The sequence below is a fragment of the Drosophila novamexicana genome, unplaced genomic scaffold, assembly GCF_003285875.2.
Source record: "Drosophila novamexicana strain 15010-1031.04,08,12 unplaced genomic scaffold, DnovRS2.1 tig00000739-arrow-arrow-pilon, whole genome shotgun sequence".
Classification (NCBI taxonomy): Eukaryota; Metazoa; Arthropoda; class Insecta; order Diptera; family Drosophilidae; genus Drosophila; species Drosophila novamexicana.
In genome coordinates, this window is record NW_020824819.1 from 780,696 (window position 1) to 795,838 (window position 15,143).

Here is a 15,143-nt window from a genome sequence, read left to right on the forward strand (position 1 = left end):
AATTCTTTATTATTATTTAAATTTTTGTTTTTTTTTTCATAAATCACCTGCGTTAAATGATTTTCCAATTGCATCATGCGGCAACCAGCCTAGCAAGCTTTGCACAATGAAAACGATAAACAAATTGTCATCCAATGTCTTCAATGCATATAAGCTATTAACAAACCGTTCATCAGCTTAACGGCCCAAGGTCATTGAGGAGGCTTCCTCATTAAATGTAGTCATTAACCGAAAAGAAACCCAAAAGATCTTCAAGGTTCGCTAACTAAATTAACCATTTTCTTAAAAAAAAACGGTGCTTAAGCACACATGGCATAAATTATACCGAAAATTAAAAAAAAAATCAACAGCATATATTGATGTGCTTAAAAAAATTAAATTACAAAAATAATACTTCGACGCGGTAACCCTGAAGAACAATAAAAAATGTTTTGTGTATGCTTGTCGTTAATAGGGAACGAGTCAATGAAGTAATACGTTTCTTATTAAAATAGTCTCATCTAGAACTTTCTTAGCTTTTAAGGCTTAAAAGATTGTGTGTATAAGGATAGAGTATAAAGATACCCAGATACCCGGCAATATACATAATCACTGATATTTATCGCCTTGATTGTTGAGTTAACGTGTAAAGAGTGTTTGGATTGGTCTTCTTTTATTAAACTTTGGGTCTTATTACGATCGCATCATTCCTTATTATGTGGAGCAGCTAGCAAAACGTTTGCGAATGCAACACAAAGCAGAAATAAAAAGAAGTAATTAATAATACTTAAAATAATAATTAAAACGTAGGCCCTGAACGTAAAATTGATGGTGCCCATTGTAAATTACGTTATTAATAATAATGAGTAAACAAACAAAAGCGCTGCTGCCTAGTCAAAAGGGGCCAACAAGTGATCATTTAGTCAGTCGGTCAGTCAGCCAGTCAGTCAGTCATTTCGTCATTATTTTCAATAAAATAAATATGGCAAATTGAAGTGGGCAACATTAACAGCCGGCGGGCACCACAAAAAAAACACACACACACACACAACGCAATGCGCATGCGCAGCACGCAATGTCAAAAGAGAGCCCAATGTGGTTGCTAAAGCCACTGCCAAAAGCAAAGCCAAGGTTGTTGTAATGTTTGTTGTTGTGGTTGTTGTTGTGTTTGTTGCCATTGCTGTGGATGTGGCTGTTGAGTTGTTGTGGCTTAAAGTACAACAACGCTCAGTCAGCCAGTGTACGAGCAAAGTTATGTTAGCGCCATAAATAGTTGGAGTCAAGCATACAAAGTGGAAGCAGCTGATGTTTAATTGCAAGTTGTAAAGATGCTTTGGGTGGGTCCAATCAAAAACTTTACAAGGAAGTCAATTGAAAGCTACAAAACGAGGGTTCAAGGCAATAACTCTTAATGATTGCGGCAGGCGAATTCATAGATCGTGTGAGCATGGATCTTGTGAATATAATTCACATACTCATCTTTAGCTGCAGTGAGAGAGTGCAAATATATACTTTAAGTGCTCTTAAGTTTATGGCTCATAAAAATCTAAATTTATAATGGAAAATTCTAAGCAATTTAGATGTGAGATTAAACATAAAACGAATTTCTATGCCTCGTGCGTTTTGTCCGATTAGTCATAATCAACTCGTAGAGGCAAACATGCCCATTACTTCTAACTATTATAAACAGTGCTCAGTTTTTAAGCCATTACGAGCACAATATCATTTAAAGCGTGCTGGAACACCTGCACAACAGCCTTTTTAATGCCAAAAGCATTTCCCAGAAGTACTTAAGCTTAAGTAGAAAAGCGCCACCACTGTGCACCAACGAACAACACCACAAAGGCCGCACAATTCCAGCATTATTTCTCATATCAGCAATTTGATTTATTGAGCCGCAAATGCAAAGACCTTGCCCAGCAATCAGACAGACAAACCAGAGACATCAAAATCATGTTGAACACATGGATGCACTTAAAGCTGAGGATCAACAGCCGGAGGAGCTCTCCCATCGTCTGCCCAACATGTGCTCAAAATCCGGCAGTAGATAGGCACACCAAAATGGGCTCAAAGTGACACGAGTATAAAGCTTTAATGGCAAAGAAAAACGAACACTGAAATTGTCACATTTCAGTCGCGGTTCGCAAAGCGCAAGTGCACTTTTAGACAGTGACTCTTTTATATGAATCTTAGCAGAAGTATATGGGTTGCTCGACTATAAAAATACCCTTTAAATAGTCATGTTGCAGTTATCAGATGCTACAAAATTATATCTATGTATAAAATTAAGTGTTCCATTCAGTAATGTATATACCCTTTCGAGAACATTACAAGGTATAAGGACAACCATTCCGAGGCAGTCAAATGTGGTATCAGCAAAAATGTTGTGTGGGTCAGAGATACACTATAGTATTTGGTCATGCCAATGTGAAAGAGTTGAAGTTGAAAACAGAAAGAGATAGAGAGTACGAGCAGGAGAAAGAAGCAGCCAGAGATATGAAAGATCGTTCAGATAGGCGCTCGCTTCGACACGCAAAAGGCCACTTAGGCCAAAAATGTAGCATCGCCTGCCCGCTAAGATAGCAGACGGACGACATTTAGATGATATGATAGATTAGGCGCTGCTATGTTGCATTATCGGATGAAATTCTCGCGCGTGACAGGCGTTGCAATGCTATCGATTACCGCAGAGATAGCCAGCTGCAAGGTATTTATAAAATGTACGCCCTAGATGGACACTCATTAAGCCGTCTGTCCCTATGCCCTGGCATGGCAAATATACTTATAAATAGCCAGGCTATGACTAAAATGAATGCCATGGACGGGGGGTCAGTACACGGGGCTGTCATTAATGGCGCCGCTTGTTGGCCCACAAAAGAGGTTTAAGTATATACAGCTAAAGCAAACGAGTTTTCGGTTTCGGCTACTCTTCAGTACGCGGTTCTTGTTTCTTGGTTCTTGATTCTTGATTCTTGGCCAGCGCACGCCTTTCGAGGCGGTGGCACATAACTCTCTAAATGCTGCTGTGGCTACCACAAAGCAGTTGCAGGCATGGAAGCTTAAAATTCACTATAATTAGCAAAAAAAAAAAAAAAGGAAAAATAAAACATAGGCTAGGATCTAATGGGACTTATAAGGAAATGAATCTGTCGCCAATTCGATTCCCACCTGATTTTTCTCGCTGACTCGCGTTGATTTAACATCCCAAATAAGTATTTTTTACTTTAATTGGCAATTGGAAGCTCTTTCGAAAATGCAAAAACTTAATAAGAAAAGCAAACTTTTAATAAATAAACAACTCACATTTTTGTAAGGTTAATCATTTATATTTGCAAATACTTATTTAAAAGGCTTTTACATACTCATTTGGTTCTCTGTTAAAAGACACAAATCAAGAGTATCCCTCAAACAATTTATCTAAGCATATTTTGTTGCAAACTTTACTTTTTTTATTGTTTCTGGTTTATGGTTGATTATTTGTATTTGTATTTATTTTACGCTTGTGGTTTTCTACTCACATGTTTGTCGATTGTTTGCTAAAAGAAATTCCATTTTATTTTAATATTGCCAGCTATTTTTAGTCAGATTTTTGGCTTAGTTTTATTGTGAAAGTGTATCATCACGATGTTTGTGGTAGACAGCAAATAACTGCACGTCATTCGGATCATGAGAGCATTCAGAGCGAAGCGAGCGGAACGAGCCGAGGAATACGAGTATACAAATATACTGCGTATAGATTTGCAGATTTGATAGACATGCCCCTTGATATGCAGGCATGCGGCAAACTACACAACAAAACGGCGGCAAATTGAATTTTGTGTACAAGAATTGAATATTTAAAGAATCAAAAATATATCAACTCAATTTAACTCAATAAGATGAGCAGTGTTTCTCATTGGTAAGCTTTAAACTAATTTTCTTAGGAGTTGTCAATTATAATATTTAACATGTAGGCACATTCAGTTTACTTTCAGCCGTAATATATTTGCTAAAAATAAATTCTAAAAAAAATCACCAAGAAAAATTACAAATTTAAGTTGATAACTAACAATTTTTGTGAGTATATGAAATGCCAAGGAACGACTTTTTAACCCATAGACATTATATTTAGGTATGTATGTCAGAAGTGCATGAGAACTTGTAAAATCTTGTAACTTGTGTCAATATCGCACTTATTTGAAAAGAATTAAAATGATAAACAAAAAAAAAGCTTATATGGCACATTATTTTCATGAAACTCAGCATTTATGAGCTTGGCTATTCTCTATATGTAATACCGTATCTATGCAAAAAGGGGATTTAATCTTCGGCATGCCGTTGTTCTTAAGAGTTAAAATGTCTTAATTTATTTTCTTAATAAATTGATTGAACTTCAAATACTACTTCCATTGATTAATTTATGCTAATACATGTAGTCTTTGATTTTATTACTTAATAACATAGTAAACTACTTGTTTACTTCAATTAACTGCACATTTATTTGCACTTCTCGAATTGTCGCTAAAAGATTTCCGTACAAGGAGAGACACACTCAAAACAAAGACCACAAAAATTATTTAATATTCGTAATTGTTGTATAAGTTGCAGTCATGTTTACTAACAAAACAAAAGGCGCACACAATAGGAAAATCATTGCCGTCAATTTGTTGCAACTAATTGCAAATGCCTAGGCAAACAAAAGACAGCCAGCGACGACCTTTAGAGTAAATATTTGTATTTATATATATATATATTTTTTTTCAGTTTGTTTTCCTTCATCTACCATACAGAAATTTAATTGTGCAAACAAAAGTTGGCCAGTGTCATCTCCGGCGTCCCAGCTACCCAACCAACCTGCCCATTCAACTCTTTTTTTTTTGTATTCGTTGAATTCTCTGGTTATATACGCTTAATTGCTTTCGGCTGTGCCTTTTTGTTGTTTTGTTGGTAGTTGGCAGTTGGTTTGCCGGTTGGTTGGAGGGTTCGTTGGTTTTTCGGCTGCTTCCTACTTGTGGCTGTTTGAACTCTTGATCTTTCAAGGTTACGACAGCACCTTGGCGTCTTTTAGGCCATTATCTTTTTAATAACATCTTATACAACGATTTTCAACTGCCTCAACATTCATATCGTATAAGTGAGTAATATTGTAAAAAAGAAAAGAACAACATCACGAACTTAATTACCACGCACGTCGGCAATCAGTTTTTGTAATTTTTTTTATTTTTATTTTTTTTTGTGGGAGATCTTAAAGATTTCTGCTGCTACTCGAAATGAATGGACATTATGCAAAAATGTGGGCGTCTACCGGGCTTACACCCACAGTCAACGCTTAATTTCGGCCACTGACAGCGTGACGTATACTTAACATAAAAAGCAGAAAATAGAGAAAACACAGCTAGGACGAATTTGCAGTACGCTTACAAGCGTATTCTACATTATAAAAAATATTTGTATTTTATATAATTTATATAGTTATTTTATAAAGCTTTAAAACTTATATAAGAATTACTAGAAAATTAATAAAATATATCTAATAAACAACAAAAATTGACATCTTTTAGATATATTATCCGAAGTTGGTAATGTTTAATTGTAGAGCTTGTAATTACAAAGTTTGGTTAGGGTATCAAGAATGGTCCGAGGTAACAGACCTCTTTCTATAGAAACAGGCACATAGCTATATCGACTTGGCTGTAGATACTGATCAAAAATATATTTATTGAGGGTTCGGAAACTTCTCCCCTTCTATGCGTTACATATTTGGTGACAACATAATAATATCTTCTGTGAGGGTATGAAAAGGTTTATGGAAAAGAAATTTGCATAGTGTGTGCTAAGAGAAATAAAAAGGAAAACCCTCGAACAGAAAGCAAAGTTAAAGTCATGTCGAGAGAAATCTGAGCAAATGAAGTAAAGGTGTCAAGAACTTTATTGACAGGCTTCAAGCTGCTTGGCAAACACAACGTAATGCTGGCAAAAAAGTTTACACAATAAAAACAACAGAGACCAAAATGCTGAAACCATGGGCCGACCCCGAGCCCTCCCTCATGTAGGAAGCCGATGAAAGCAAATAAAACAAAACAAACTGAAAACGTGACAGGCAGCAAGCGTCCCAATAATAACAACAACAACAACATAAACATGATGACAAAAACAAAAAATATTTTTGCATTGACAAATGAGCTACGTGAAAGTTTTTCACAACTCCTCCGGCCAATGGACGACAAAGTGCAGGCCGTTGGCTCAGCACTGTAGGGCTTAGAGGACCTGGAGGCATTGGGGGCTGACTGAGACGAACAGCTGCAAAATCGAAACCGAGTAATAAGCACTTATTGAGATCAAAGTCAAGTGAATCCGCTCAGCAATGCGAACTAGTTTCGCGCTCAGCTCGTGTGGGCAGCGAGAGGTCGACACACTTTTCGCAGTCACTGTCATTGGCAAGTAAATAGAGCAGAGCACATAATAACAAACATACTCATAATGCTGAGTCTGAGCTAGGTTGGAGCATAATTAATGTGCATATGCCACTTTGGAAATGAGAGAAACAGAGATTGCAAGATGCAGAAACGGAGACAGAGCGAGCGAGAAGAGAGAACCTGAGAAAGATAGAGTACAGGCGTTCAATACTTGCCCTAAACTGCAATTGGTTTTGCATGCCAAAGTGTTTCAGCTCGGGTTACTCTTTACACAGCAAACATTACGCACAGTTGTGCTACAGCCGATTCAGTATGCTCTATATATACATACATGAAAACAAACAAGATAGCTCCAGTCGACTAGATGATACCCTGTATACTTCGCCGAACAACCAATGCAACTCACCTTCTAGAAGATTCCAGCTTCCTTGAAGTTCATTCATACATACATCTCCAAAAACATACATTAATAAAAAACAAACTTAACAAATTATGGAAAAAAACGACAATTATCTTCTTCGTGAAAGTAAAATAACCTTTTTTTGCAGACGTCTGCTGTGTTATTCTTTATGCTTCTTTCTCTATCTTTAAAGGGCATTTGACAGTCTTACTCAACTTCACAAATTTCGGTTTTAGCATTTTCCACACGGCTACTGCACAGAAACTCATTTGCAATTGACACCAGCGGCAGTCGGTTGCAGTTGCAGTTGCAATTTGAGGAGAGGTGTGCGGTGTGAGGTGATGGCGGGTGGTGCTCGCAATAAACGTCAGAGGCAGCTCTGGTATCCAATGCAGACGAAGAAAACGTGTGCCACAAAATGTCACTCTCATTTAAGCGACATGGTAGTATGTGTGTGAGGCAGGAGAAAGCGGTGGCCAGTTGCATGTGCCACTCATTTGCGGACGAATGTCAACGTGCCGCTAATTAAGGTTAATCAAAATGACAGTATAAGCAGAGCTAAGCAAAATGAATGGTTATAAAGTGCAAGCGATGCGACGCCCGCGAGACATTGATTAACGAGGTCGTCAACCAAATGCGGCAGCAGATGAGATTTGGCCAAACAACTCGCTAACTGAATGAACACATAAACTAATTGTATGGCAAAACACCAAACAAAATACAAATGAGCTGTGCGTGTGTGCATGTGCGCATGTGTGTGTAACTCTAGGCTGGTAGTTGTGACCAGCTTGTCTTGCCTTTTGTGGCATCGTTTTATTTGCATAGCCAGGGGAGCTGCAGGAGGAGAACTTTACCACATGCTGCCTGTCAAACTGTCGGCGCCTGAAGTTTTGCACGCACAGAAACGCAGCCCGCCCCAACAGAACCCCCCCTTCGGACCCAGTCAATGTCTTTTCTCATAAATCAAAGCGCCTCGCATTGTCAGCACTAAATGAGTCATTTACTCTTTTTTTGATACCCTGTGTCTATAGAAATGAATTTTTTTTGTCGAGTGAGGGTTTGTCTTTGAAGTTTCAAGCGAAAATCAAATAATGCGTTGCCTAATTAGAGCCGCATAGCTGCGGGGCTTCGAGTTGACGGACAATTTCAGACAATTAAATTCGCGACTTTGAAGAAATTGTTATTTCCGTGAACGCAACACTTAATATAATAATCCAAATTGTTTATTAGCTTACCTGAATTGGTTAGCAAGTTGCTGCAAAGAAGAGAAAAGTCCAGAATGAGATTAAATTGTTTACAAGAAGAGTAATTCTAATTTTTAATTATGTGCAACAAATAAATCTGTCAAAAGATAGTTTATATAGAATATTTTATACATTGTTACATTATGTTTGAAGTGAATTTTTTATTGTTTAGATACATTTTAATATGAATATATAAATTATTTCATACTAAGATTTATATATTCATATTAAAATTCGTTTTTTAATTAATAAATAAATATTTCGAAATCTGAATGTAAAGAATTCAAAAATTCAAATATCCACATTTTTGTTGAATTTGTTGAATTTTATTATTTAACTCATTGTCTTTTATTCAAATTCGAAGTCTTAAATAACAACATTGAATGGAGGTATTTTATCGTGTTCTTTATAAATTTGAGATTAATATCGAATGTTGTCGCAAAAAAAACATATTTCAAGAGCATATCAACGAGAACTTCGTTTTTATGCTTTCTAATCCCTAATAAATAATTCCAGAGGGTTAAGGAACACTTGCATACTATATATTACTCTTTTTGTTTACTTTTACGAATTCCTTTTCGGACTTCTTTTCATGCTCGACTCATTTGCTCGCCTTGGGCAACCTTTGCCCACTTTTTGCACACGCTGCACATTTTCGCTTTTAACTCTCGGGGTAACTAACGCTGAGGGCATTATTTATGCAGGAACTCATCTTGTCGCGTTTCGCTTTCATTTTTTTGCGCTGCTCTTCTCGGGCTTTGCGATTTTTTTAACGCATTAATTTTTGAACAGTGCAAATGCAACTAAAAAACGCATACTTTAAAGTTTGTCTTCGTGCATTTTGTCGAAAGTGCAATGTGCGTAAGTCCCCTGCAGGACTTCATGACATAGCCAAGGATTCTATGGAAAAACAACCTGGGAAATAAGTGAAAAAGAGCAGATGGTATCTGCTACTCGCAGCAAATGTTGTTAGGCCAAGCTTTTAGAATGGTGATTGGACTTTTATATTAAGTTAGATGATATTTTCCGGCATTACCCGGCCCAAATTCTTCGCTTCAAATTTGAAACAAGCCTAATCGTTTTAAAGAATTTCCTGTTTCGTATGAAACCTTCGACAGTTATGTTAGATTGGCAGACATATTAATATTGCTGTAATTCTATTAAAATATAGTTTAAAAATTCCCAACAATTAAGTTTCGTAGTTTCAAAATCATGAATACAATATTGTAGTATGAGCAAAAGCTGTACACCAAGCGATTTCTAATGTTTTTGTGTAGTTATATTTGTTTTTATATATATAAGAAAAAGTCTTCAAAGTTAAGGCAGAATATGTCAAGCATATACTCCTGTAATAGCTTACAATAATTTTTTTTTTATCTAAATGCTGTCTAGCGCAATGCCAAAATTGTTCGTGCCTGTCAATATAAATAAATCGTATACTAAACATATCCGCAAAGCATTTTCTTCGACCCACAAGAAATCTACGCCAACATGCAGCAAAATATAAATAAAAGAATACGAAAATAAAAATAAGTTTATAATATATAGTAAATGCACTGACGACAGATGGGGGCGCATTATTTTTTTCGCTGTCACTGTGCTTGTTGTTGCTGCTGCGGTGGTTATTGTTGTTGCCGTTTGATGCGGAAGTTTTTAAATTGTGCAGCAATTTCATTCATTCATGAGCCTTTTTTATGCAAGTAGAAGCGCCGTCGAGCACGCTGTGGCCGACATAGCCACAGTCTCAGCCTTCAGCCCTCAGCCCTCAGTCCGCAGTCCTCAAGTCCTTAGCCAGCCGTCAGCCTCAACGTCCCCGATGCGGCGGCTCAGTTCAGCAGCAGTTGCTCCGTTCTTGACTTCTCAAGTGGCGGAGAGTGCGCCGTACAAAAGCAGGGCACGGAACAGCGAATGCCTGGCAAAGCAAACAAAGTCATTTGTTTTGGATATGGGATGCTTGTGCGTTGTGGATGGGACTATAGGTCTCGGTTGGGTCAAGAGCAATAAGGCTAAATAATACGATTTTGTTGAAATGACAGCAGCCAAACTAGGTGTGTGTGTGTGTGTGTAAGTGGGTGTGGCAGCAATGTGTGTGCGTTAATCATGACAAATGCAGTTAGGACCGTGCCCTTAAAATCAACTTAAGCACCAGCTGAATAATTTGTTATAATGCAAATAACTTCTGTATAAAATCCATATTTTTATCTACCTATTTATCCATCTATTTGAATGCTCGAATTGCAGGTAAAACTCAAACTTGCTGGAAAACAATCCTACACAAGACGACTAAATAGCGAGTCCATTATTCACCTGGTTGGTCTGGATGCTCGTACAACATTTCCCTAATCTCTGTGTTCATTTTCGATATTGTCTCCAATCTGAATTAGTTTAAATATATATGAGTATTTGACTTATTTAAGTTTCTAATGTACACTATTCTTTGAAAAAATATACTTTGTAACTTCACATTCATTCAAAAAAATTGAGGAAGGAGTCTAAACATATTCGCCAGGAAACTCATATCATTATGTATGGACCTAAGGTTCTCGTCCCATATACGAGCTTTTTTTTTCTCCAAGTGTCAGCTGATGGTAAAAGTTTTCTTTTGCAACTGCACTCAACACACTCCGCATGGGATCCACAACTCCTCTCTTCACTTAGCTGAGCTGGGCTCCCTCTCAAAGGACAACTGCCTAAATGGCTGAAGACAAATGCCAAATGCGACGGCCAAACAAAAGTAAAACTGAACTGCAACAGCCTTCAACACACACATAAACAACTCTCTAATACACCCAACACACACACACACACACACACACACACACACACACACACACACCCAACATATGCACACTCACACACACACACAGTGCTGGTCGTGCGCTCATTAAATATTTAAAACTCTTGTACCGCCAAAAACAAGTGGCACAAAGCACGTAGCAAAATAAAATTCAAAAAAACAGCAAAAGAATAAACAAAAACAAAAAAATAAATAAGCAAACACACACACACACACACACACTTACACTCAAAAGGCGACGCAAGGCAAAAAAGTTTTGCATTTGGCCAAAAAGGAAGTTTCTGTGTGCATGCCATGGAATTTTAAGCCACAAAAAACCTCAAGGACCTCAACAAAGGGGCGTGGCACTGCTGTCAGCTGCTTATAAATGAGCTAGTGTTCGTGTATATATGTATGGTGTGTGTGTGTGTGTGGTGGGCTGTGTCTCTGCATGTTTCTGTGAGGGTGTTTATGGTAACGTATGCAATTTAATTAGGACTAAACTAAATTAATGGCCACGGTATTTGTTTCCCCAACAACAACTGAAAGGGGTTTTGCTCCTTTGCGACCACGGTGTAGGCTGGGAGCGAGCAGCGAACTCCTTTGGCAGCGAACAAATGTGTGTGGCGGCATGTTGTTAAAAATTTGGCAAAGCTCTTGGCATCTATTAGCGAAATACACCCCCGCACACTCGCAGCAAGCAACTACCCAAGGAAGTGTATTACATGGGGCGTGTATCGCTCTGTGTGTGTGTGTGTGTGTGCAGGAAGTGTTCGCTGAAAGTATTTTTCGTTGCCGGTTATGTCATGTAGCAAACTGTGTGCGAAATTTTGTCACAGCCCCAAAATGTATGCTACAGTTTTGTGCGGCAAGTGGGATAAGTATGTGTTGGCTTGTAACGGGTAGTTACTCCTTGTTCACAGGATTTGCGAACTGCGTGTCAATGGAAGTGTGCAGAAAACACACAACAAAACTGAAATTCAAACTGAAATACACGCATATGTTTTCCATTTCACTTTCACTAAGCAATATTTGATAAGAATCGATAGAGTTCAGATGAAAGTCATAAAAACCAGTGATGTTTAATAATAGTGTTTATTTCAAAAGCTTCGTACAGCATAAAACCAACCACAATATATCAGTGAACATTTAATTCATCTTAATTAATACAAAATAATTTAAGTCAGCGAACTCTTATTACTTATTAGGGATATATAAGTATACAAAAAGCCAAATGTTGTTGCCATTGTAATTGTTATAAAAGGATGTAAGATGGAATCATATTTATTTCACAGAGGAATGACAATAATATTTAGCACTAAATTAGATTCGAAATTGTCTAACAAGAAAATGTATGTGATTTATCTATTATTGCAAAGGGTTGAATTTAATTGAATCTGAATCCATGTATAAACTATTTTGAATTAATGATTGTTCGCTAAGTATATTAAATAAAATTAAAATAGATAGATTTGTTTACGTGATTATTTTCTGAAACATCTGAATTTCAATTGCATTAAAAAAAAACAAAACACAATTCTTGGAAAAAAATCAATATTGATACGAAATGTCAAATACTCTGGGAATAGTAACTGATTTTGACACAATAAGTGTGTGCGTTAAACTGAGCATTAAGCTGCATAATTATTAATAAACTTGATTGTCATTTTAATGCTGTCAATAAAGCGTAATTAAGTCAACATTTTAAAAACGCGACCATTATAGCGTGTGTTGGTGATAGCTAAGTCTGGGAATAGAAACTTGAGGCTGTTGGGTTGGGCTTGTTAAATGGGCTTGCGTTTTATTAAAGCAGACATTTTGTTGGGCACACAAGCAATTTGAAAGACTCCGTTTCCCATACACGAGATGCGTGAAACGCGGCAACGTTTGAAGTAAATGATATTAAATGTTATTCATACGACGTGTGGGCCAAACTTGGAGGGCTTACAAAGTCATTTCCGGTTCCTGCGGTACTTAAATTTTATCAGCATATGCGAGTTAGCGAACTTAATGAAATTGTTGGCACAACAAATGAAAGCTCCGTCGAAAAGCTGATGTGGCAATTAAGAGAGACGCAAGTCTACGTCCGAACGATTTTTTTTTTTTTTTTTTACTTACGGATGAAAAATATATCACGTTACATTGACCTCTGCATTTGAAAAAGAATTTCTTATCTTGAATAGAATATTAAATACGCTTGCATACAAATTACAGCTACAAGTCTCATATAAAGTCTACAGAAAATTATTCTTTTTTATGGAAAATCATTTAAAAAGTAGAGAAGCTTAATCATGATATCTTAAATGAAAAACAAAAATGAGCATATAAATATATGCTGTATAATAGTCCAAGAAAGTTGACTTCCGCCCATGATACACTTTCAAGATCTAAATCGATACGAATTGCCAAAAATATATATTTTTTATTTGATTTAAACTTTTGCCTTTAATGTTTTACTTATTTCTTGACCAAATTGGAATAACCGCCTGCAGGATACGACAACAAAACTTTTTAGAGCTTCTCAATTAGTATTATTAGATTGAAATTTAATTCTCAATTAATTGCCGGCTTATCGAGCATTGTGTATTAATTAGTAAATGTGCGATAATCGAAGCAAAATTTAATACCATTTGTATTAAATTCTGATTGCCAATGCAATTAACGAAATCGAAGTCTGAATGTAAATGTAACTTAATCATATTTAACTATAATTGAATGGACAAACAAACTGGATGCGTTGCAAATAAACTAATTTGCAAATTGAAATGGGAAAACTATTATTACTCGTTAAGAAAAATGTTGAGATAAATCAATAAAGTCTCTACTTAAAAAAGATTTATATTGTTATTAATTTAAAGGTATATGAATTCTTTTGTGTATTGTTTACTTTACTTTATTAATTTAAAAAAACCGAAATACCTACAACGAGCATTGATTAAATTGCATGTTTAATATGCTAATGAAAAATAAAAATCAATAAAAATTAATGCACTTTATAAATCATTTAAATCCAGCCATATTTAATTTAACTAGGCAGCATAAAATTGAACGCACATTTATTCAGTTGACATTTGAAATTTACGGGCTACATGTCGAGCTCTCTCGACTGTGAAAACTGCAAGCTTTAATTTATGCGTGATAATTAAACTAAAAATAATATATAATTACATGAGAGCTAACAAACAGACAGTCAAACAATCAACGGGCTTGTATAGAGGACAAATATCACACAAAACACAAGATAAATTAAAGGACACTCGCTGCCCACGGACAGGACATATGTAATGGAATGTTCTGACAGTTTCGGTTGGCTTGTCATTTCGGCCTGCGTTTCGTTTAGGTGCGTTTCTATTGCCCAAATATTTAACATGAAATTACATGAATATTTCAAGCCACTCCCAAGGGTCGAGCTTCTGAAATGCGTGTCTCTGAGTGGGATAGTGAAGGGCACAAATTCATAGGTAAATATAAGTCTAAGCATATGTGCACCAAGGGGCAGTCCCACAGTAAATCAGAAGCCCAAAACATACAAATGCAATCAAAAATTCACGTCAAAACATATTTGACACATCCGAGCTTAAGAATGTGAAAAATACTTTACATGTCCAAACAGATTATGTGTATAAAAGTTGATTGAAATGCGATGGAAATGCTTTTGCAATTTTCTTTTGCATGTTATGCAACACCGATTACGAAATATTAGCTTTATATTTATTTAAAAAGATATTTTGGGTAAATAGCTTTGAGTTAAAGAGATAAACATTTTATATAGATAAATACTGGACAAACACATCCAAACGAGCTAAAAGCTTCATAAAATGTAAAGCCTAATATCTATTTACGTTTGGTAAAAACTTAAGTCTTTAAAGCACTTTATGATACTTCAGCTTTAAATCAGTCATAAAACTGTGGACTACAACTAAATAAATAGTTTTGCCGCCAGCATTATGCGCTTCACTGAGCGATTGTCATAAAAAACTGTCAGATGGCACCCAACATGCACATATAAAATAATTTAAATTTATGCTGAAAATGTGAAAAGATTAACAAATGCATACATATATGCGCATGACGAAATATTCAAAACCAATATGTGAACAATAATACTCTAAGAAATAGTGCTACACGCAGAAGATACACTCTCGAAGACCAATAGTAAGTTATTCACATTTATTTATATGTAATATTTATATTTATATATAATATCCTTATTGGCATTAAAGTCAATCGACTAGGCGGTACTTAAAACAACAATCTGTAGATAATTTAGCGTGATTTTATATTATTCGAATGATTTTTCATTGCCAGCTAAGACAAGCGCTTAATCATCTTTCGGGAAACAACGCTTT

The 15,143-nt window shown here is 36.1% G+C and overlaps 1 protein-coding gene across 1 annotated transcript in view; it reads right to left on the minus strand.

Annotated features, from left to right (window-relative positions):
* LOC115763382 (beta-1,4-glucuronyltransferase 1) overlaps positions 1 to 15,143 on the minus strand; it is a 64,792-nt gene that overhangs the window by 25,081 nt on the left and 24,568 nt on the right. The window contains exon 3 of the mRNA XM_030705920.1: positions 8,010 to 8,029. The gene's annotated coding sequence lies outside the window, so the exon portion shown is untranslated. The remainder of the gene's footprint in view (positions 1 to 8,009; positions 8,030 to 15,143) is intronic.